The 22840-nt window shown below is 42.2% G+C and overlaps 1 protein-coding gene across 1 annotated transcript in view; it reads right to left on the bottom strand.

Annotated features, from left to right (window-relative positions):
• The window catches only part of DHRS2 (dehydrogenase/reductase 2), a 16693-nt gene extending 14348 nt beyond the window's left edge, over positions 1 to 2345 (bottom strand). The window contains exon 1 of the mRNA XM_017864197.1: positions 2303 to 2345. The gene's annotated coding sequence lies outside the window, so the exon portion shown is untranslated. The remainder of the gene's footprint in view (positions 1 to 2302) is intronic.
• Between the last annotated feature and the right edge of the window lie 20495 nt (positions 2346 to 22840).

Raw genomic sequence — 22840 nt, 5'->3', positions numbered from 1 at the left:
TAGTTCACAATAGCAAAGACTTGGAATCAACCCAAATGTCCATCAGTGACAGACTGGATTAAGAAAATGTGGCACATATACACCATGGAATACTATGCAGCCATGAAAAAGGATGAGTTCGTGTCATTTGTAGGGACATGGGTGCAGCTGGAAACCATTATTCTCAGCAAACTTTCACAAGAACAGAAAACCAAACACCGCATGTTCTCACTCATAGGTGGAAATTGAACAATGAGATCACTTGGACATGGGAAGGGGAACATCACATACTGGGGCCTATTATGGGGAGGGGGGAGGGGGGCAGGGATGGCATTGGGAGTTATAACTGATGTAAATGACGAGTTGATGGGTGCTGACAAGTTGATGGGTGCAGCACACCAACATGGCACATGTATATATATGTAACAAACCTGCACATTGTGCACATGTACCCTAGAACTTAAAGTATAATGAAAATTAAAAAGTAAAAAATAAAAATAAAATAAAATATATACATATATTTTTGAGTAAACAAGTCAGACACAAAAGGATACATGTTATGTGAATCTACAAGTTGCAGCAACAGGTAAAACAATTCTATGTTGCTTAAGAAGACAAACAGGTGACAAAAATAGAGAAATGCAGGGCAGTGATCACCACAAAAGTCAGGAGAGTGGGTATTTCTGGGGTAAAGCTGTGGGGAGGCAGTTATGATTAAGAAGGGGCAAATAGGCTAGGCACAGTGATTCATGCCTATATTCCCAGCACTTTGGAGGCTGAGGCAGGTGGATCACTTGAGGTCAGGAGATGGAGACCAGCCTAGCCAACATGGTGAAACCTCATCTCTATGAAAAATACAAAAATGAGCCAGGTGTGGTGGCATATGCCTATAGTCCCAGCTATTTGGGAGACTGAGGCAGAGGCAGGAGAATCGCTTGAACCCAGGAGTTGGAGGTTGCAGTGAGCCAAGATTAAGCCACTGCACTCCACGCTGGGTGACAGAGGGAGACTCCGTCTAAAAAAAAAAAAAAAAAAAAAAAAAAAAAAAAAAAAAAAAGAAGGGGCAAATTAAAGAGCTTCTAGGGTGCTGACAATGTTGTATTTGATAAGCAAATGATGCTTACATGATGTCCAGGAAGATATATAATATCACCTATGTGTGTGTATACATTTTATGTATGTGTTATAATTCACAATTTAAAAGTTTAAAAGTAAAGATTACCTGCTCATGGTAAATTTTAAAATTCAAGCAGGTTAAAACTAATTCAAAACTAAATCCTCCGATTCCCTTCTCAGAAGAAAATCTGCCAGCATTTCAGATACTTTCTCAAAGATGTTCTATGCAAAGGGCTTTGCTTCAAATAAGCAAAACTTTCTGATTTTAAACATTCAGTTCACAGAGGGTTTCCATGGAGTATCCTAGCCAGGAAGCAGAGGATCAGTAATGAGTGTCACATGAGTTCCTTGAACGCTCCACTCCTCCCTCATGGGGCCCAGGGCTTGAAACACACGAGTGCTCAATAAGGCTGGTGAGATAATCAGGCTGGGAAAGTTGTAGGTATAGGACCTGGAAGACTGAGGAGGATTTTGACACAACAGGATAGATCCTCCTGTTAAGGGGAACAGGCTGAGAGGAGGAATGGAGGGTGTGGATGTCCAGGGTGTTTGGGAGAGAGCAGGGATGCCTATGTGTCTGGAATGCAGACATTGGGGAGCTCATGCCTGAGAAAGCAGACTGCAGTTTTGAATGACTCCAGCAGGCCGGTGCTGATTGAAGCTCTCTGAAGGGAGGTCTGTGGAGCTGGGCCAGTTAAAGCAGCCACAGACAGCCAGGCTGCTGTGTGGAGACCTGTGCCCTCAGGAGGCCCTTCAGAAGGGAAGGGTGTGCCTCTCTAGCTATGCGCAGATGTGAAGGCAGGGAGAGGATCTGGCATGGGAGACTCAGGTATGAAGATATTTCACCATGAACTGGAAAATGCTAGGGTTGCTTCTCTAAGGGACCCTCTTTCACCCAAACCCTAATTTCCCAGTTCCTCATTCATGTTAGCCCAGAGGCTCCTGCCTTCCCCCATGTGGGATTCCCATTGGCCTGCCATCCCCTGCTCTAATGGAAGAATCTGATCAGCTTCCTGAGAGAGGGAGGGAGGCAGTGGTTCGAGCAAGGGGTTAGCAGGTCACTCAGGGTCTTGGGAGTGTGCTTTTCATGTGGGACCGGACAGTGCCAGGAAGGTGAAGAGAGGCAGGCTCTGGCAGCTCTGGGCCAAGGGGCCGACAGATGTGAAATTTCAGGAGGCTCTGGCATGGGATGACTCTGTCTACAGACCTTCATCAGTTCCAGACCTGCTCTGGCCACTCCATCACCAAAGGACTCCTGGTTACTAAGCAACCCCTGCCTTACCTACTGCATCTCCCCTTGTTCCTTAGCAACCCTTGCATAACTCAGTTCCCTCGAGTTAGGGGTCTGTATCTATAAATTATAAGTGAATGGGTGCTGCTCAGGAATTGTGAAGAAATTTTCTATTAAATATCAGTCTGTACTCGTGTCAAAATGCAGGCGACCAAATGCTCTGCTTTGGGAAGGAAGCCTTGGTTTCCTATTTATGTCTCTTCCGATATTGTATTTCCAAAAACAATCTTTGCAGGTCCTAGACCTCCCCGCTCTTTCCTCTCAACTGCTTCCACTCTGCCTGCTGTTGCTCTCGCTTTCTCTCTCACACGCCCTCTCTCCTTCCTGCAAGGTCATATTTACAGCCTTGCATTTCGTGGAGACAAGAGGTTTCAGCTCCTGATTGGTCTACCTTTTCTAAACAGGACACCAGATTCTGAACATTGTTATGCCCCTCTGGGGAACTCCTCTCCCTCTGCTGCGAGCATAGATTAACCCCCTTTTGAGGTTGAGGGAAATCCAGTCTCCTTGACTGCGAGGACAGCAGGAAAAAGAGGACTCGCCTTTTGTCGGGACAGGACACCCCCTGCTGGAAGGCTAGAGTAACAGCACATCTGAGAAATGTTCCTGTCTCAGCAAGTCTGGCTGTCCCCTTTCTGGCTTCTAACCCGTTCTCACCAAGCCCTGCTTGTCTGAACTTGCTTCAATGTGGTTTGCAGGAAAGCTGACCTATTGTAAGGAAAGGCAACTCTGTCTGGCCTGTTGCAGGTAAACAACCTGCAGAAATGAAATCAGGCCTCCTCTGTCTCCCCTGCTTCCCCTTCCCGTGTAATGCCCCTCTTTTGGCTGGGAGGATGGGAAGAGTGAGCAGCTTCCAAGGCCTCTAGTTCACCCTTCCCCACTCACTCATGCTTTCCCCAAAACAGTCAGCTGGGTCAGCTGGAGCAGAATTGACCACAGGTTCTAGGAGCTTAGAATGGTCCTTGAGCTTGGCACTGTCCACTCTGATACCCCTTTCCATGCTGATCAATTCAGATGCCTAAATTGGGGGTGGGGAAGCTGAATGGACACACCCTTAACCCAGTCCCATCTTGGAGGTGAATGGTCTTCAGCACTGGTCCAAAGAGAGAAGAGAAGGGAAACGGAAAGGGATGGGGGGTGGGCGGAAGAAAAAAAACAAAGATTAGAGGAGAAAGAATGAAAGACATGGAAGAGTTAGAAACACTGAAAATCAGAAAAGAAAGAATAATGCAAACAGAAAATAAAATTCTAAGCTCACCAACGAACTGAAAGCACTCCTCCACTTGGCAAAGGGCATTCCAAAGTCAACCTAAAAAACCAATGCAGGCCATGATGGGAATGTGGGGTTGGACATGCCTCATTATACCCTCCTCCCTTTTGAGTTCAGGCATGACTGACCAGCATTACATTAAAATGGAGATCTTAGGGCTCAAAAAACAGACTTTGTAGCAATAAGATACCAAATTCTAACCTGACTGTAGTATAGCATCACATGACAGATAGCAGGTCCTGAAAAAAACTGAAGTATTTTACACCAAAATGCATTTCTTTGACATTTTTTGAAATGGCCCTGCAAAGCTGTCTCTTGTGAGGAAAATTTACATCCTATAGAAAATCCCCTTCCCTTTCCAGGTCTTTTCCTGATCCAAGAGAGATTTAACTAAGAGTCTGGCACCTTTTAGGGTCTGATAAAATATATTTACAATCTATTATCTATCAGGCCTACTACCTGGAGGCTTCATCTACATAACAAGAACTTTGGCTTCCTCAACTCCCCTTATCTTAACTACAAACATTTCTTTCTATTGACCTCAACTCTTTAGGCAGAGCTTAACCCTTTCAACCAGTTGCCAATCAGAAAATCTTTAAATCCACCTATGACCTGGAAGCCCCCACTTCAAGATGTCCTGCCTTTCTGGGCCTAAACAATGTAATCCTTACATGTATTGACTTGTATCTCTGCCTGTAGCTTCTGTTCTCCTAAGATGTATAAAATCAAGCTGTAACCCAACCACCTTGGGCATATATTCTCAGGACTTCCTGGACCTGTGTCATGGGTCATGGTCCTCACATTTGGCTCAGAATAAATCTCTTCAAATACTTTACAGTTTGACTCTTTTTCATCAGCACTAAGGAGATATCAACAGAAGCTGTGTGATCTTGGGCAAGTCTGTTCCGCTCTTGCTCCATCTATATCACAGTAAAATAAGGGGTTGACTTGGGTGGTCCAAAGGACTCTGATAGCCCCAAGAGGTTTGTAATGACAATCAAAGAAGAAATAGACTGAGCTGCAGACATAGAGCCAGGAAGAAAGAAGCATCAACATAAAAAGTAAACAGGAGTGAAGATGTGCGGTTCCAGTCATTATAGACCCAACACAAGGCAGTGAGGCACAGGAGCCCCAACCAGAGCCACATCATGCCTGCCCTGGGCAGTGGTGATGCTGGCCCAGGCTTACCTTGCTGTACACCTGTCTGTCTGGAGTGCAGGTCGGCAGCCCTTCTGTCAGGCAGTCTGCAGCTGAGTGTGAGGATGTGAGTAAGCAGCAGGCTGGATTTCAGGCACTGCAGATTCTATCTGAACAATTCAAAGATTCCTGGAATTTATAGCCCCAGAATTCAGAAAGGTGGGAGGAGGGTTTCTGAAAAGGCCCCACCCATGCCTTGTGAGGAAACCTAGGGGAAGTGCAGGACTCGTTGTCTGAGTAACATTCTGCAGAATGCTGCACACACCACTTAACAAGCATAACCAGCAAAAGAGTACAGCTGCTTGCTGCTTGTGGAAAGAAGTCAAAATAATAGTAGTTATGATAAGAGGGAGCAAGATGTCTTTATTATCCATGCTAGCAGGGGAAGAGTAGAAAGCAATTCCACTCTTCAATTTGTGAAGGGAACATAGGAGTTTTCAAAGAAAGGGTTTGGAATGCAAAATATGACTAATTATATAGTATTGATAATATAATAATATAATAACTATCAAATTATTTAAATCATTATAACTAGGCTCAAACACATCTTTAGTAATAAAAATAGGAACCATTACAATCAACACATTTTTGCCAATAAGAAATAGGTTTATTTATTCCTGTAGCATAAAAATCCATCCTTCAGATTTCAGCGAACTCTTGGAAAGCATTTTCTGCATCCCGCTGGTTGTGGAAGTGTTTTCCCTGCAAAAAGTTGTCGAGATACTTGAAGAAGTAGTAGTCAGTTGGTGAGATGTCAGGTTAATATGACAGATGAGGCAAAATTTCAAAGCCAAATTCATTCAACTTTTGAAATGTTGGTTGTGCAATGACTGGTTGGATGTTGTCGTGGAGAACTGGACCTTTTCTGTTGACCGATGCCTGCTGCAGGTGTTGCAGTTTTCAGTGCATCTCATCAATTTGCTGAGCAGTCTTCTTAGAAGTAATGGCTTTGCCAGGATTCAGAAAGTTGTAGTGGATCAAACCAGCAGCAGACAACCAAACAGTGACCATGACCTTTTTTTGGTGCAAGATTGGCTTTAGGAAGTGCTTTGGAGTTTCTTCTCAGTCCAGTCACTGAGCTGGTCATTGCTGGTTGATATATGAAATTCACTTTTCATTGCACATCACAATTCAACTGGAAAGTAGTTCATTGTTATTGCATAGAATAAGAGAAGATGACACTTTAAAACAATAATTTTTTGACCTTCAGTCAGCTCATGAGGCACCCATTTATTAAGCTTTTTCACCTTTCCAATTTGCTTCAAATGCTGAATGTAGAATGGTCAGCACCTCCTAGTGTAGTTGTAAGAGGATCAGCTTCAATAATTGCTCTCAATTTGTCGTCAACTTCCAATGACCGGCCACTACACTCCTCATCTTCAAGGTTCCCGTCTCCTTTGCAAAACTTCTTGAACCACCACTGCACTGTATATTTGTTAGCAGTTCCTGGGCCAAATGTGTTGTTTATGATGTGAGTTGTTTCCACTGCTTTACAACCCATTTTGAACTCAAGAAAATTGCTCAAATTTGCTTTTTGTCTAACATCATTTCCATAGTCTAAGTATAAAATAAACAGCAAGTAACAAGTTATTAGCAAAAACAATGCAAAGCAATAAATGCACATTAAAATTATGTATAACATAAGCATATTTATTTAAGAACGTATTCCAATATCAAATGGCAGATTTCAACAACGCGAAAACCACAATTATGTTTGCACCAACCTAATAACCAAGTCACTCTTCAGCTGGGAGTGAGTTCTGTCCCTGATATAACCTTTTGTTGGAGAGAGAATTCCAGAGCTTTCTGGTCCCTATCAGGATCTGAGACCTGAAGATGTTACCACTAGGGAACATATGAGTCACATTGCACCAAAGTATGTTAGCAACAGCAAATCAATATGGGTCTGCAGCAACCTCAGTTTTTGCCTCCTCAGAAGAAACAATTCGACTGAGGAGCATAAGGCAGAGTGAGAAACTGGGGGAACTTTTTGAACAGGAGTGGAAGTTTATTAAAAAGCTCTAGTGCAGGAATGAAAGAAAGTCAAGTGCACTTAGAAGAGGGCCAAGCAGGTGACTTGAGAAATCAAGTGCCCAGTTTGACCTTTGACTTGGTGTCTTATATGTTGCCGTGCTTCCGGGATTGTGTTACTTCTCCCCTGATTCTTCCCTTGGGGTGGGCTGTCCGCATGCACAGTGGTCTGCCAGCACTTGGGAGGGGCTGCATGCACAGTGTTTACTGGAGTTGTACACATGCTCACTTGAGGCATTCTTCCCTTACCAGTCAAGTGTTCTTAGAAGAAGGTCATATACTAAACTCCAACATTTTGCCTCTTGATGTGCATGCTTGAGCCCACTCACCCAACTCCTGAGATCTTATCAAGAAGCTGCTGATCACCAGCTTCAGGTGTTTCTATCTATTGGGAGACAGCCTTTCCCTGGCACCAGCTGTGACCAATTATTATTTTAGAGAGACAGTATAACAACTGTCTGACTATCACCTGATGGTCTCCTGACATTCCTGGGTGGGTGGGAGGCCTCTCCTATCCTGTTCATGTCTACCTGACTACCTACTGTAAACACTTCCCCCATCAAGAGTTCATCCAAGACTCCCAATTCTTTGGGGAAAATGGACAAAGATCAGTCTTCTGTAGCTACCTCCTTCTGACAGATGGGCAGTGGTGGTTGTTCTGTGAGTCTTGGCCTTTTGCTAGCTGTCAGGGCAGGGTGGCTCCATGGGTTGGTGAAAGCAGCATTCAGCCAGGTCCAAGGGAGGCAGGGGCAGAATTTCGCCTCTGTTGTGTCCCACTGATGAGCAGTCTAGGGGTCCTCTGTAGAAGGGTGACTACTGAATATTGACAGGATAGTATCCCTCATTGAGGATTATCTGGAGCTTGATGGCCCATCCCTCTTGTTTCTTCTGAGTTGCAGCCAGAGATCACTGGTTGGTTCACAGGAATAAGCAGGGTCAGTCTAAATTGCAGGGGAAAAAAAAAACTCAAAAGCAACTGATAAGACTAGAATCTAATAACAGGTGTACCACAGTTCTTGAAACATAATTTTTCTCTCTATTCTCCCTTTTTTTTAACTAAAAACAAATCATGGTAGGACTGACTTGTTTACAAAATGAACTTTAGTCTTATTATACTTGGCCTGATTATTTACATAAAATACAGTAAAAATAATTATTTGCTAAATAGTCTCCTTTTAAAATGGGCTTTGATGAAACTTTGTTCCATGAGGAATCTCAGATAAGACTTTTTAAAGCCTTAAGACAAGCCGTTGGTTTGTGCCATCAAATACCTGTATGAGTGGGGTAAATTCCTCTCTTCTAGAGGTCCCAGGATAACTTGAGGCTCCAGGACCTGTCAGAAAGTGACATTCTCTACTTAACCACAAGTCAAGAACCCTGTACAAGAACTGTGTAGACAAGCTACAAGGGCAGTGTTCCCAAGGGGCTTTTATTGGCTCTGTAAGTCAAATTTGATTCCTTAAAGGAAAGCACACCATTCTAGTCAAAACCTTGGTAAAATAATCAGTTTCTCCAATTGTGTCCTGTTGCAAAAGGAAACAGATTCTTATTGCACTTATGCAAATAACTATATTGCCATAACTTAAGAATACTCACAAATAGTTTCCAAATTCTAAATAATTCAGGTAGAAACAAACATGCTCCAAATTTTGTTTACAGGAATATATGTTACTTAATTGTTAAAAGCTATAAACTGCTCAGAAGAAAAGTTTTCTTGGCTCTGAAAAACAAAGAATCAGCAATGTTTTCAGCAAAAAGTCACAAAAGGATTATTTCAGTCTTCTATTAGTTCAGTCCATGCAGTTAACTCCTATTCTGCTTGATATTCATGAACATTTCAGCTCTCCATGAGAGTCCTGAAAGTTTTTTCTGCTATTCTAATGTCACAATCTCCAAAGTTATCAGAAACCTGGATTTAAGAGCACTCATTAGAGTCCTATAGCAATGATAAAACCTCCTTTTACAGACACACAATAATGGTCTGTGGATGACAAAAAGTCTTAGGGCAGCCACAGCCAAAGAAGTAATTGACAAGGAAATTTGCTATCTTTGTAGCACACAATAATTTAACATAACAATTACAATTATCACTGGTAACATATACTAACATATCAGAATTACAAGGGTTTTACACAATTTTGGCCAAATATTACCTTTGCACTAGTATACTGTTGATGTCAAACACAATTCTTAATAAAACTTTGTAGATAAATCTGTCCAATCTTAATCAGTTTGACCATAAGGTAATATTTTTATAAACCTTTTATAACCCTTTACAATTTTCTGTTAACAGAACAAAGCTCTAAGAAAACCTTGTTGTACTTTTATTCCAGTGTTCAATTTATGGATAAACTGAATAATGCTCCTTTAATTTTAGCTAAACACACAGAATTTCTTTTACAAGATTAGTCTTTCACAGACTTCCTACAACTTGCTCAAATCTTCAGCTTTATTCTGTCTAACTTAAAACCATTATTTAACCCTCTAAACTAGGCAAAAATGTCTACCTTGCCATGCCTTCTTATAATGTTTTACCAAAAACACATTCTATTTTCCTTATACAACTTGCATGTAAAACTGCTTTTCCAGACAAGTTACATTGTTAACTCTTAGCAATTTTTACTTTTGATGAAAATCCTAGTAAGTAAGATATTCTAATTATGTACTAGGTTTGGAGCCTAAAACACCAGACAGAAGTGCAGATAAGGTTTGACTTTCCAGCATAGCTAGGGGGCATGATTAACTCTGTATGTCCCAAGAACTTACCTAGAATGTAATAGCTTTAAAGCAGGCAAATTGTACAGTTTAGAGTCATAGTAGTTGCTTATGACCTTAAAGCATTTAGTAGACCACTAACCTTTAAAATTGTACATTTCTTTCATAAATTCCCTTTCACAAATCGTTTTACGACTTACACAGACCATTTACAACATTCTTGGACTTTCTGATTTGTCCTAAACATCTCTCTTTCTAAACAACCAGTAATTTTACTTTAGGACAAGAATTTATCATACAAGAACCTTTCTCATATAAAATCTCTTTTCTTTATAACCTTCCTCACCAAAAATACCTCTTTATCTTTATAACCTTTGAATTAAACAAAAGTAATTTTCCTTCTGTAAGAAAGTTAAACATTGTACTGCATGTTGCTGCACGAGTCCCATGAAGGGGGAGCAGATAAAGAGATTGTCTACATACTATAGAAGTTATCCCTCTCAAGAGATTGCTCAGTTAGATTTTTTTGCTAGGGCTTGTTCGCTTAATAGTGGGCTATTTCTAAGCCCCTGAGGTAGGAATGTTTAGGTTAAAGATTTAGGTAGCTTTTTGGAAGAAATAGGGCTACCAGAGGGAAAGATGAATTCCAAGATAGGGTAAATATTAAGTAGGCATCCATCTTGGAAAGTATATTTTTGCCCCAAGGAGGTGTGGGGTATCCAGACATTACCAGGGACTGGTGAGAGAATGGTAATTAGTCCCTTAAGTAATATAAAGGGGTGTGGATCCCTACAGGATTTGGAGGAGAGTTGCTTAGAGAAGGAGATTAGCACAGAGGAGGCAGCTCTTAAACCCAAAAGAGAAATTTTAAATTTTGCTTGCCACCTCCCGAGTTGCCCTTGGCTTTGTCACATTAATGACAATGACTGATTTGGAAGCCAGCTGAAGTGGAGAGTCCCTTCAGCTCAGGGCCATCAGAGGCTGGGATTCTGTCCCAGGGGCCCTTCAACCTTCAGGACAGTCCCATCTCCAGTGGTCAAGTTTGTGGCAGACAGGCAAGCCATGTGGGCCTTTTTCCCATTTATCTCGTTGGGGCAGTTTGCCTTCCAGAGACCTGGCTTTCAGCACCAATGGCACTTACCTGGAGGAGTGTCCTTAGGGCAACCTGGAGGGGACTGGTGGGCTTGCAAAGCAGTTAGTAGTTCAGCCTGCCTCTAGTCCCTGCATTTCTCTTTCTCCCTGGCCCTGCCCTCCTTATTCTGCTCTCAATTATAAAAGACCAAGGAGGCTAATTTGAGGATTTCCTGCATAAAGGCACTAAGTTCTAAGGCTGACTTTTGTATTTTCTCCCAGTTTATTTTTAGATCAAACAATATTATAAAGAAAAACTAGGCTGGGCGAGGTGGCTCAAGCCTGTAATCCCAGCACTTTGGGCGAGACGGGTGGATCACGAGGTCAGGAGATTGAGACCATCCTGGCTAACACGGTGAAACCCCGTCTCTACTAAAAAATACAAAAAACTAGCCGGGCGAGGTGGTGGGTGCCTGCAGTCCCAGCTACTCAGGAGGCTGAGGCAGGAGAATGGTGGAAACCCAGGAGGCGGAGCTTGCAGTGAGCTGAGATCTGGCCACTGCACTCCAGCCTGGGCGACAGAGCGAGACTCCGTCTCAAAAAAAAAGAAAACTAAGTTTTGTTTTGTTTTGTTTTAAGGTTTAGGGGAATCAAACTTTTCCAGTTTTGGGGATGAATCCGAGGGACATGTCCTGTGGTCTGGAGACACAATTACCCATCTGTGAAGAAAGAACAGAGGAGGAAAAGGAAAAGATGGTGCCCCTTCTTACTTTCCTATTATCCTGAATAGGGTGTCCCCCATTTGTCCTTAGCATTCTGGAATGAATTTGTCTTACTGTATACCTTTAACCTTGGTACCATCTCATCACAATTACCCACTTGATAACAAAGGAGATACTGGAGTGAACAGGGGGCCCCCTGTTCATCCTTGGGGTTCCAGAATGAAACTGATCTTACCGTATACTTCTAACCTTGCCTTGGTCTCTGCTCTAATGGTTATCTGTTAGCTTGGGACCAGCCTTTGGTTCTGTCCTATGGCTCTCTTGCTCCTGCAGCCTTGGGTTGGCCTGTATCCTTGTCTCCATGACCTTATAGTGACGCTCGCTCAGAGCAACAAAATGATTATCTCTTTTCTCAGATTCCCATTTCCCATGTTCTTTAAGTGGACCAGAAGCCTGTTTTTTGGCTAACTGCTTCAAGGGGCTGGACTTCTCTCCCTTCAAATATGACCTTGAAGGTCTCGATGCACATTGACAAGGATGTGGAAATAGTTAGAGAAATGGAGGCTGCTGGAGAAAGTGGAAGGAAGCAAGAGGAAAACTCAAAGAAAGCCGTCTTATGCTCACAAAAGTATCAGCCCTTGGATTTGAGAGGGCAACATTTATTTGCCCTCTTGACATAAACGAGTAACCTCCACAGGACATGGAGCTTGGGTTAAGAACTCGCAAATGACAAAGGAAGAATTTCCCTCTCCCCAAAGGAGTGCTAACTCAAAAAAAAAAATTAAAAAAAAAAGCAGAGTGAGGTCCTATGCAGGCAGACAAACTGCTTCAAATGCCACCAGAAAACTTGGCCCTGGGAGTATAAAAGGAGTGAAGAGCATATTGTGAGTCATAAGAAGCTGGCAGAGCCAGAGTTCCAATTAATGTCTGTCCCAGCAATGAGCCAGTAGATAGGGGAAAGGCTGGAGGTCATCTGTGCTGGTAGAGTAAAAACAAGTATAAATCTCAGGGGATAATCACAAAGGGAGTGCTTGTCTTTGCTGCTGAGCAGATGCATCAAGAGCTTTGGGTACACAAATAACAGGGAGTGTGAGTTTTAAGGCAGAGAAGACAGTCACACAGCATGCAAAGTGAAACCAGAGAAGAGGCAGACTTGCCCCTGAGGCGGACAGTCAGTGGGTGTGCAAGGCCATTTCAGAATACACACAGGGAAAACTGGAGAATAGACACTGCAGATTTTGGAAAAGAGTGGATTTTAGTTGAAAAAGCAGAGGAAACCCCTGGTATTGCATGGTTCTAGGCTTTAGACCTGCTACTCTTGTGAGCTTCCTCTCCAGGAGAGCCATTACTGCCTCAGAGCTACTCAATGCAGACTCCAAGGTCATTCCCACCCCCTCAAGCCACCTGTTAGGGTGAACTGAGAGATCAGCCATGGGTAGCAGAGCCTCTGTGGCTGAGAGGAATCATTCTGAGGGCTGGTTAGTAGGCAGGAGAGTGAAAAGAGAGAAGGAAACTGCGTATGGGAGTTGAACACCTCCAGCTGAAGAAGGTGACATGTAGAGATCTCTTACCACTAGCGAACGTGGCACATGGCACCAAAGTATGTTAGCAGCAGTGAATCCATACAGGTCTGCAGCAACCTCAATTCTTGCCTCCTCAGGAGAAAAAATTCAACTGAGGGACATAAGACAGAGTGAGAGACCAAGGCAAGTGTTAGAGCAGGTGTGAAAGATTATTAAAAAGCTTTAGAGCAGGAATGAAAGGAAGTATGCTAGAAGGAGGGCCAAGCAAGCAACTTGAGAGATCGAGTGCCAGGTCTGACCTTGGACTTGGGTTCTTATATATTGGCATTCTGCATGTGCAATGATGGCCTGCCAGCACCTAGGAGGGGCTTCATGTGCAGTGTGTATACTGGAGTTGTACGCATGCTCACTTGAAGCATTCTTCCCTTACCAGTTGAGTGTTCCTAGAAGAAGGTCATATACCAGTTAAACTCAGCCATTTTACCTCTTGATGTGCATGCTTGAGCCTACTCACCCACCTCCTGAGATCTTATCTGGAAGCGGCTGATCACCAGCTTCAGGTGTTTCTATATATTGGGAGATGGCCTTTCCCTGGCACCATCTGTGGCCAATTATTATTTTAGAGAAACAGCGTAACAACTGGTATTCCTGGTGTGGGGCGGGGAGCCCTCTCCTGCCCTGCTCATGTCTGCCTGACTACCTACTGCAACAAAGCTTCTAAGGAAATATATCGCAGATAAGAGAGCGTGGTTTGTGCTTAACAAGCATTTAGGTAAATAAATGTGCATAAGGCATGGGGGCATAGCATGAGAAAGAAAGGGAGTGGAGGTTCATAGCACACTCTGAGATTGTATTTCGAGATCAAAGGTAACACATATGCAGTTTGTCTCAAAGTTATATCTTGAGACTGGGAGGAGGAAGAGGGAAAGGAAAAGAAGAAAAAACGTACAAAGCACAGTTTGAGGACCCATTCTTGGCAGTCTGGCTGTCCCCAAAGATGCTGTCACATGATGGAAACAGATGAACCCACGAGTCCACAGACCCAAACTCAAGTGGGCTCCAGACCCCACTTCGTGCTAGGCACCAAGTACTGCAAACACAAAAAATAATGAAAACATAGTCCCTACCCTCAATAAGCTTACAGAAATAACTAAATAAATAAATATCAGCTTATAGTCTAATGGAGGATCAAATAAATGCAACGCAGGGATACATATCAAAATAGAAGGTCTAAGGTTCAGAGGGTACCCAAGGAAAGCATAATAAAAGGCATGGAGATCACTATGGGATATTTCAGAGACGGTATCCCTACAATTGGATAAATAGTTCCGGAGTTCAAGACTGAGTTAGCGATAAGGAGAAGTATTTGGGGATTATTGGTCATAGGTAGAAGCAGCCTCATTAAATGGAAGAGAGCTCCCAGGAGCGTGAATAAAGTGAAAAGAGAAGAAAGCCAGGACTGGAGCTGTGGGAGCCAGCCTCCAGATGGCCACTATGATCCCTGCCCACTGGTACTCACACGCATGTAAGCTCCTCACACCACACCAGAGTTGCCAGAGGTGGTAATGGTCCATCACTTCTGAGGTTAGGATGTAAAAAACCAAGTGTTCTGTCTTAGGCTTGCTCTCTCTCTCTCTCTCTCTCTCTCTCTCTCTCTCTCTCTCTCACTCTCAGCACTCTGGCTGCCATATTGGGAGCATCCCTATTGCAAACCCATGTGGCAAAGACCTGAGTCCTCTAGCCAACAGTCAGTGAGGAACTGAGACCAGTGAGGAACTAAGGCTTGTTCACTCAATCATGTGAGTGAGCCTGGAAGCGAATCTCTCAGCCCCAATCAAGTCTTGAGACAACTGCAGCCGTGCTGACAGCATAGCCACAACCTCATGAGAGATCCTAAGCCAGAACTACGCAGCTACAGTGCTCTCAGATTCCTGACTCTCGGAAAGTGTGAGATAACACATTTTCAAGCTGCTAAGTTTTAGGATAATTTGTTATGCAGCAATAGATAACTAATATGGGAACCTTGGTGAGAGGTAACCCATTGAAGAGATAGAGCAGAAAATTCTAAAACATGAGACATTTTAAAAATAAACCAACCATAACTAAAAGAGTATTGTATTAAGACATGAATAAACACATCAAAGGAAAAGAAAGGAGGGTCCAGAAATATACCCGAGCACACTTGGGAATTTAATATATGATAAAGGCGGCATTTAAACTAGTGAGATAAAAGATACATTTATCAATAAATGACGTTGAAACAACCAGGTAGCTCTCTGGGAGAAAATAAATGAGATTAGATCTGTGCCTTTCACACACTACACCAAAATAAATGTCAGATGAATCCGATTTGAATATTTTTTACAAACCATAAAACTGCAATAATTCTTTTTCTTCCACATGAGAAAAAAACTACATAAACAAAATCAAAAGAAAAGGACAATTTATGTAAAGTTCTAGGATAGACAAAACTCAGCTATAGTAATAGAAATCACATCAGTGGTGGGATTTGGGGCACAAGGAAGTTTTCCAGGGTGATGAAAATGTTCTGTATCCTGATTGGGCAGTACACCTCCATAGGGTTGATTTTTATAAGAAAGAAAACTGAGTGCAAACACCAGTAGGTCTGACGTTTTAAAAAAGCAAAATCTCTCCATGAGAATTGAGAGCCCTGCATCCTGGCCTGCCCCTAACCACTTACTTCTCCTGTGGTGACCTTTCTCAGCCTCCCCTAAGCCTAGATATTCAAGGCTGACTTCCTACAGCATGAGGGACTGTCTTCACAGAGTTGAGATCTGTACATGATACAGTATTACTTTGCTTTGATCTCTGTACCAGATTGAAGCATTCTCCAATCTTTGTCTGTGGGAGGAGTTAGTTGACTGGTGGAGTAGTTGGTTGGTTGGCTGGTTGGTAGACCGGTTGGTTGGTTCACAAATTGGAGAGATTAAAAAGCAAGAGATTTCTCTATGGCAAAATCCGGAAGAGAGAAAAGAGGTAAAAAACTGAGAAAAGAAGAAAAAAACCCTAAGGAAAAATACTAAGGGTTTACACATTTGAGGAAGTATTGACTATGGTGAAATTTCATAAGACAAAAAAGTGTGGAAAACACTTTTGGGGAAATGGTATATGTACATCTCCCTGAGGGGAAGAAAATAAGGTGGAAAAGAAAGTTCTTGCAATAACTTTTTACCATCTCAAGGAAATCCCCCGTAGTAGCCACAGCCTTTGATAGCCACTGGGTAATGTAGAAAGATAGGTGCCTTACTAGAGTCCAGAAACACAGGAAATATTACCAACCTTATGGTGGCTACAGGAGAGTTATGCAAGCGCAACTCCAAGGGCTACATTTTGTGCAAGAGTTGTATGTGTTTAAACACAAAGCCCAAATGCCAGTTGTAACATTTTACAACCTCCCTCCAACTCAATCCCCATTCCCATTATCATAATAGCTCACTAACTTGACCAGCCACAGAGGCATTTATCAGGAGAAAAGTTGGCTTGCCTACATGACTTTGCCCCCAGTATCCTCGTGTCAGAGCTTTCTTATCTGCCTATCAGAGCTTCATTATCCTCTTCATCCTCCTTCCTTATTCTTCCTTATCCTCCTGTCAGAGCTTCCTTATCCTCTAGTGAGCTCTGACTGTCAAAGGTGGCATGTCATACACTTTGGTTAACATCAGTAAGTTGCCAATGGATCTGGGTTCTATTCCACATCTTGGCACTAAAGGCCACCCCCGCCATGTCCCCTTTATGAGGTTGCCAGACTTGCAAATCAAAATACAGGATGCCAGGTTAAATTTGAATTTCATGTATACAACAAATAACCTTTTAGTATAAGTATGTCTCAAATATTGCATAGGACATACATACATTAAAAAAAAACACTGATATGTGTTTTATTTGCAATTCCAACTTAACTAGGTATTCTGTATTTTATCTAGCAATCATACTCCTTTGCCCTGATTCTCCAGAGAACAGTGACAATTAATTGATCTGAAAAAAAAATCTAAATTGTATAAATTTTGTACATCATCCAGAAGAAAAGTGAAGACAAAATATCCTTTATAAATAGATTTAAATGACACCAGTAATAATGAGTACATTCTCCTTGTAACCATTTTAAAAATATAGATAAAGCAGAAGTTCTCCAACATTAAGCCACCAGATTCCTGTACTCTTCTGAAAAGTAAACACAGTTAACAGTGTGTTCTTCTAGAGCTTTTCTATGCATTTGAATATATATATGTAAGTATAGAATATGTAGGCTTGTTCTGTGTGTGCGTGTGTATCATATTGTAAACACTATTGCATTGTTGTACAACTTTTTGCATGGCAACGTATATCTATCTCATTGATTTGTAAAGCTGCATAACATTCCACAGAATAAATATTACCCTTGTTTAACAGTTATCAAAATGTAGTTAGGGAACCCCTTGGGGAACCCTCTGTAGGGTTCCAAGAGGTCAAATTATTTTCATAATAGAAGTAGGACATTATTTGCCTTTTATACCCTCACTCTCTCACAAATGTACAGTGGAGTTTTCCAGAGGCTACTTGGCAAGTTATAACACCACTGCTCTGACAGCTAATGAAATGTGTATGCATACATTGTTTTCCAAACTTTTCTAAAGAAGTAGATTTAGGGTATAAATATATGCTTGTTTGGAGATAACTCAGTTTCTTCTTGTGTTCTCACTGTGTTCTTCCTAGCTGTCTTCAGTTATACCTGCTGTAATTGCAATACTATTGTCTAATAAATTTTTATTTTAAAATTCTGAAATTTTTCTTACATCTATGTGAAAACACAAGAAATAATACACTTTGTCTTGTTTTGTAATAACATTTTAAAATGTTTTTTAAACCCTAATGAATTGTGTAATTTTAACCAAAATTGTTATTAGACCATTCCTCTACAATATATTTATTCTTATAGTAAAGGATTTATCATTGGCATAAGATGGATTGATTAGATTTGCTTTCTCAACCCCCAGGTGCACCATCCCAGTGTAAAAATACTGAAAAAAAAATGCAATTAGGTCAGGTGGAGTTGCTTATACCTCTAATCCCAGCACTTTGGAAGGCCAAGGTGAGAGGCTTGCTTGAGGCCATGTGTTCAAGAACAGCCTGGGCAACACAGCAAGACCCCACCTCTATTTATTTTTTATATCAATTTAATTTAAAAATAAAATAAATAAATAATAAATTTTTTTAAAGATGAAATTGGCATATCAGAGGGTTCTCTGACTAGCTGAAGGGAGGGATATATGCCAAAGAAATTGTGAAAAACTAAATAAAACCAAAATATAATGAAATCTATATTTTCTTCATCTATATGTATAGTAATAGTTCAACTTATTATGTCTTATTCAACAGAATATTTTGAGACGGAGTCTCGCTCTGTCACCCAGGCTGGAGTGCTGTGGCCAGATCTCAGCTCACTGCAAGCTCCGCCTCCCGGGTTCACGCCATTCTCCTGCCTCAGCCTCCAGAGCAGCTGGGACTACAGGCGCCCGCAACCTCGCCCGGCTAATTTTTTTGTATTTTTTTAGTAGAGACGGGGTTTCACCGTGTTAGCCAGGATGGTCTCGATCTCCTGACCTCGTGATCCGCCCGCCTCGGCCTCCCAGAATATTTTGAAGAATATTTTAGCAATACTATTACTAAACTTAATTGTACACTATAAATAGTTAGTTGCAGCATCATTTTGAGACCAATCATTCAGAGTTTAGAGAAAAACGAATTAAGCATTTTAAATGTAGATATGGTGAGCTCTTTAAAATCCAAAAATTGTTAGCTTTTCAAACTGGCCGTGAAAAAACACTAAGGGTGGTAAAATTTTCAGTGCTTTTTTAAATTTCATGTTTTTTTCTAGAACAACAGTTTTGATATTTTCTTTGATGACACAAAAGCAATGGTGGGTAAAACTGCTGGCATTTAGCACAAATCAAAGCAGTGGCACCAAACTGTCCCAGTAGTCATTCTGTTCCTTAATGCCACACACTTGCAATGAGGGAGAAAAGCCAGTTTCACTTCAGGTTATTTTCTTAAATCTTGATTCATGAGAACATGTCTTTTCAACAATCTTTGTGAAGAAATGGGAAGTATACATTAAAGGTTTCTGTTGCATACTAAAGAACAATGATATCTCAAGAAACAGTACTTGTGCAATCATGTGAGATAGCTGAACTGTCTACATTTTTTATGAAACACGATTTTTGGCCGGACTTGGTGGCTCAAGCCTGTAATCCCAGCACTTTGGGAGGCTGAGACGGGCGGATCACGAGGTCAGGAGATCGAGACCATCCTGGCTAACATGGTCAAACCCCGTCTCTACTAAAAATACAAAAAAATTAAAAATTAGCCGGGCGTGGTGGTGGGCGCCTGTAATCCCAGCTACTTAGGAGGCTGAGGCAGGAGAATCGCTTGAACCCAGGAGGTGGAGGTTGCAGTGAGTTGAGATCATGCCATTGCACTCCAGCCTGGGCAACAGAGCAAAAACTTCATCTCAAAAAACCAAAAAAAGAAACACGATTTTTACTGGAAAGAATGACAAACTATGATTATTCAGATCTGAGTATTTTGCAGGCACTTTCGTAGAAATGCAAAGAGACTCTCACTTCAAGAAAATTAGTTGACAATATTTGCTGCCAATGATAAAATTTGAACTTTCCAGCAAAAATTAGAATTGTAAAAAATTTGTATCTGCCATCATGAACTTGACAACTGCCTGATTCTTCCAATGAGTTGCAGTGGTTTATACCTGTGAAGTACCTAGCAGCATACCTGGTACATAGCAAACAGTGATAGGATGGTAACTCTCTCTCTCTCTCTTTTTTTTTTTTTTTTTTTTTTTTTTTCTGAGACGGAGTTTTGCTCTGTTGCCCAGGCTGGAGTGCAGTGGCACAATCTTGGCTCACTGCAACCTCCGCTTCCCAAGTTTAAGCAATTCTCCTGTCTCAGCCTCCTGAGTAGGTGGGATTACAGGCATCTGCCACCACACTCAGCTAATTTTTTATTTTTAGTGGAGATGGGGTTTTACCATGTTGGCCAGGCTGGTCTCGAACTCCTGACCTCATGTGATCCACCCACCTCGGCCTCTCAAAGTGCTAAGATTACAGTCGTGAGCCACCGCGGCTGGCCCTTTCCCTTTTCCTTTCCTATATATTACATGCCTAGCCCTAAATACTTCTGGCCACCCCATGCCAGAGCTGGGAGAAGTCCAGGGTAAGTTATTGTATTACATTAGCTGGAGACACCCACACAAAGGCTGAGATAATATAGGTATAATAAAACCTTACACATTGACATCACTGAAGGCCTACTGTATAAAAAGTCAGTGAAAGAAATCCTGGGGACTGCCACTTTTCAACGACACAATCACTCATCAAATTATTTGTATCACCTGTATGTCCCACCATGGATCTCACAGCCCCTGGGTGGTAAGGGATGGCCAGATGAGGCAGTCTGATGCCCTACAAAAGATGAGAGAAGGGAATCTGACACCATCACTCCCAAATTCTCAGGGACTCATTTTGAGGGCCTCCCATTTTAACTAAGGCTTTAACCTATTTCCCAACCTGTACCTGCCCGCCTTTCTGAACCCACATGACCTTCTCCCCTACAATGCCTTCCCACCCTTAGCCTCCCAGGTCTGAGTTGCCCACTTGGCAACCAGCGGGGCAGAGCAGTAGGTTCGAGATTGCCCTAGGGGCATCCAGGACTGGCTGGGCATTCCCATGCAGAGCAGGACAAATAGCCAGGCCCCCGGACAGAGCTTCCCCCAGATCCCCATCACCCTGCCCTGAGGAAAATGACCCAGAGAGCACTCCCACACAGCCAACCACTTCCCACCATCCCCTGTCAGCAGGCAAAGAGCTCCAGCTTCTTCCTCTGGGACACTACACCTAACCAAGGGTCTCTCAATTCCTATCCACCCCCAAGACGTCACCAGGTGAGTACAGCTCAGACTCCTGGAAACTAGGGGTTAATTCATGGAAAAAATTGATGGTATGTCCTCCAAGGCTGCATGCCAAGGACCTTCAGGAGGCTTTTCCCCCATCCCCTTCTTTCTTGAGGATATATTCCATCTGTTAATCCTAGCTATTGATTCAACAAACTGTTGCCAAGTCATAAGTTATTTTTCTAGGAATTGGTAATGTGTTCATTTCACAATATAAAACACCTAACATCCCCAGGACTCTCTTCTACCCCCTGTACTCCTTCCTGCCCTCCCTCTCCCTACACTCCTTCCTAGGTTCCAGTACCAGGGGTGTTGATTAAGTCAGCCTCCTCATAAACCTCACACACTACACAGAAACTAACTCAAAACGGAACACAGACTTAAAGGTGAAACATAAAACTATAAAACATTTAGAAGAAAAAATGCCTTAGTATGGTAAATTGCATGGACTGATTTTTGAATATTGAATGAGATTTGCATGGTTGGTCATGGTATATACTGCTTTTAAAATTGCTGAATTCTATTTGCTAATATTTTGTTAAGGGTTTTTGCATCTACATTTACGAGGGACATTGGACTGCAGTTTTCCTTTTTCTTCTTTTTTTGTACTATCTTCATTTGATTTTAATATCAGCATAAAACTAGCTTTATAAAACGAATTGGGAAATATTCCCTCCTCTTCCATTTCTGGAAGAGATTATGTGGAATTGGGCAGATCTCTCTAGTATATTCCAGAGGGGACAAGTCTTTCTTTCTTTCTTTGTTTAACAATGGTTAATGATTATCTTGTGGAGGTGAGTCACTTATCTAATACAAGGTTCAATTCTACCCTATTTGTTTTTGTTTGCATTTTGAGATGAGGTCTCACTCTGTCACCCAGGCTAGAATGCAATGGCATGATCATAGCTCAGTACAACCTCAAACTCCTGGGTTCAAGCAATTCTCCTGCCTCGGCCTCCCAAGTAGCTAGGACTATGGGCATGCACCACCACAACTGGCTAATTTATTAAGTTTTTGTAGAGACAGGGTCTTGCTATGTTGCCCAAGCTAATCTCGAATTCCTGGCCTCCTGCAGTTTCCCACCTCAGCCCCTGAAGGTGCTGGGATTATAGGCATGAGCCACCACATCTGGCCTACCCTATTTGGTTTTATATATCTATGATTCTAGTATAGTTTACCATGTGCCAGAAATTATTTTAGCCACTTTGTAAATATTAAATATTTTACTCTTCATACAAGCATTTGAGATAGGTACTAGGATTGTTCTGATTTCACAGATGAGGAAACTGAGACACAAAGAGAGAAAGTAACTGGCACATGGTCACATAGCTAGTAAACACAGAGTTGAGATTTAAGCCCAGGCACCTCTTCCCTTAACCACAGTGCTCTTCTGTGTATGGGGACATTATTATTATTTTCATACACTAGATCAGGAAACTGAAGCCCAGAGAGCTGAAGTGATTTGCCCAACAGAATGTAACCAAAGTAGAGTTCTTGATTCCCACCCACCTGTCTCTCCACATCTCCCCATCTCCGAAAGGTGTTCTAGCCGAAAATTTGAGAGTTGCCCTTGAGTTTTCTCTTCACCTTACCTTCTGCTTCTAATCCATCAGCCAATCTTGTTGATTTTGCCTCCAAAATATGCATCAAGTTCCCTGCTTCTCTCCATCTCCGCCGTGCTCTCTCATCTGACCCCTTCATTACACTCGTACACTCTCACAAGCTATTCTCCTTCCACCTGCAGACAGTATTAGCATTTTAAACATCAGTCTCTGCTGCTTAAAACTCTGCAATGGCTTGCCATTGTATTAAGAATCAAATCCGGCCGGGCGCGGTGGCTCAAGCCTGTAATCCCAGCACTTTGGGAGGCTCAAGCCTGTAATCCCAGCACTTTGGGAGGCCGAGACGGGCGGATCACGAGGTCAGGAGATCGAGACCATCCTGGCTAACACGGTGAAACCC

The sequence above is a fragment of the Rhinopithecus bieti genome, unplaced genomic scaffold, assembly GCF_001698545.2.
Source record: "Rhinopithecus bieti isolate Rb0 unplaced genomic scaffold, ASM169854v2 scaffold_74680, whole genome shotgun sequence".
Taxonomy (NCBI): domain Eukaryota; kingdom Metazoa; phylum Chordata; class Mammalia; order Primates; family Cercopithecidae; genus Rhinopithecus; species Rhinopithecus bieti.
Note: the sequence above shows the minus strand (reverse complement) of the source record. Positions and strands in the feature narration are given on the sequence as shown.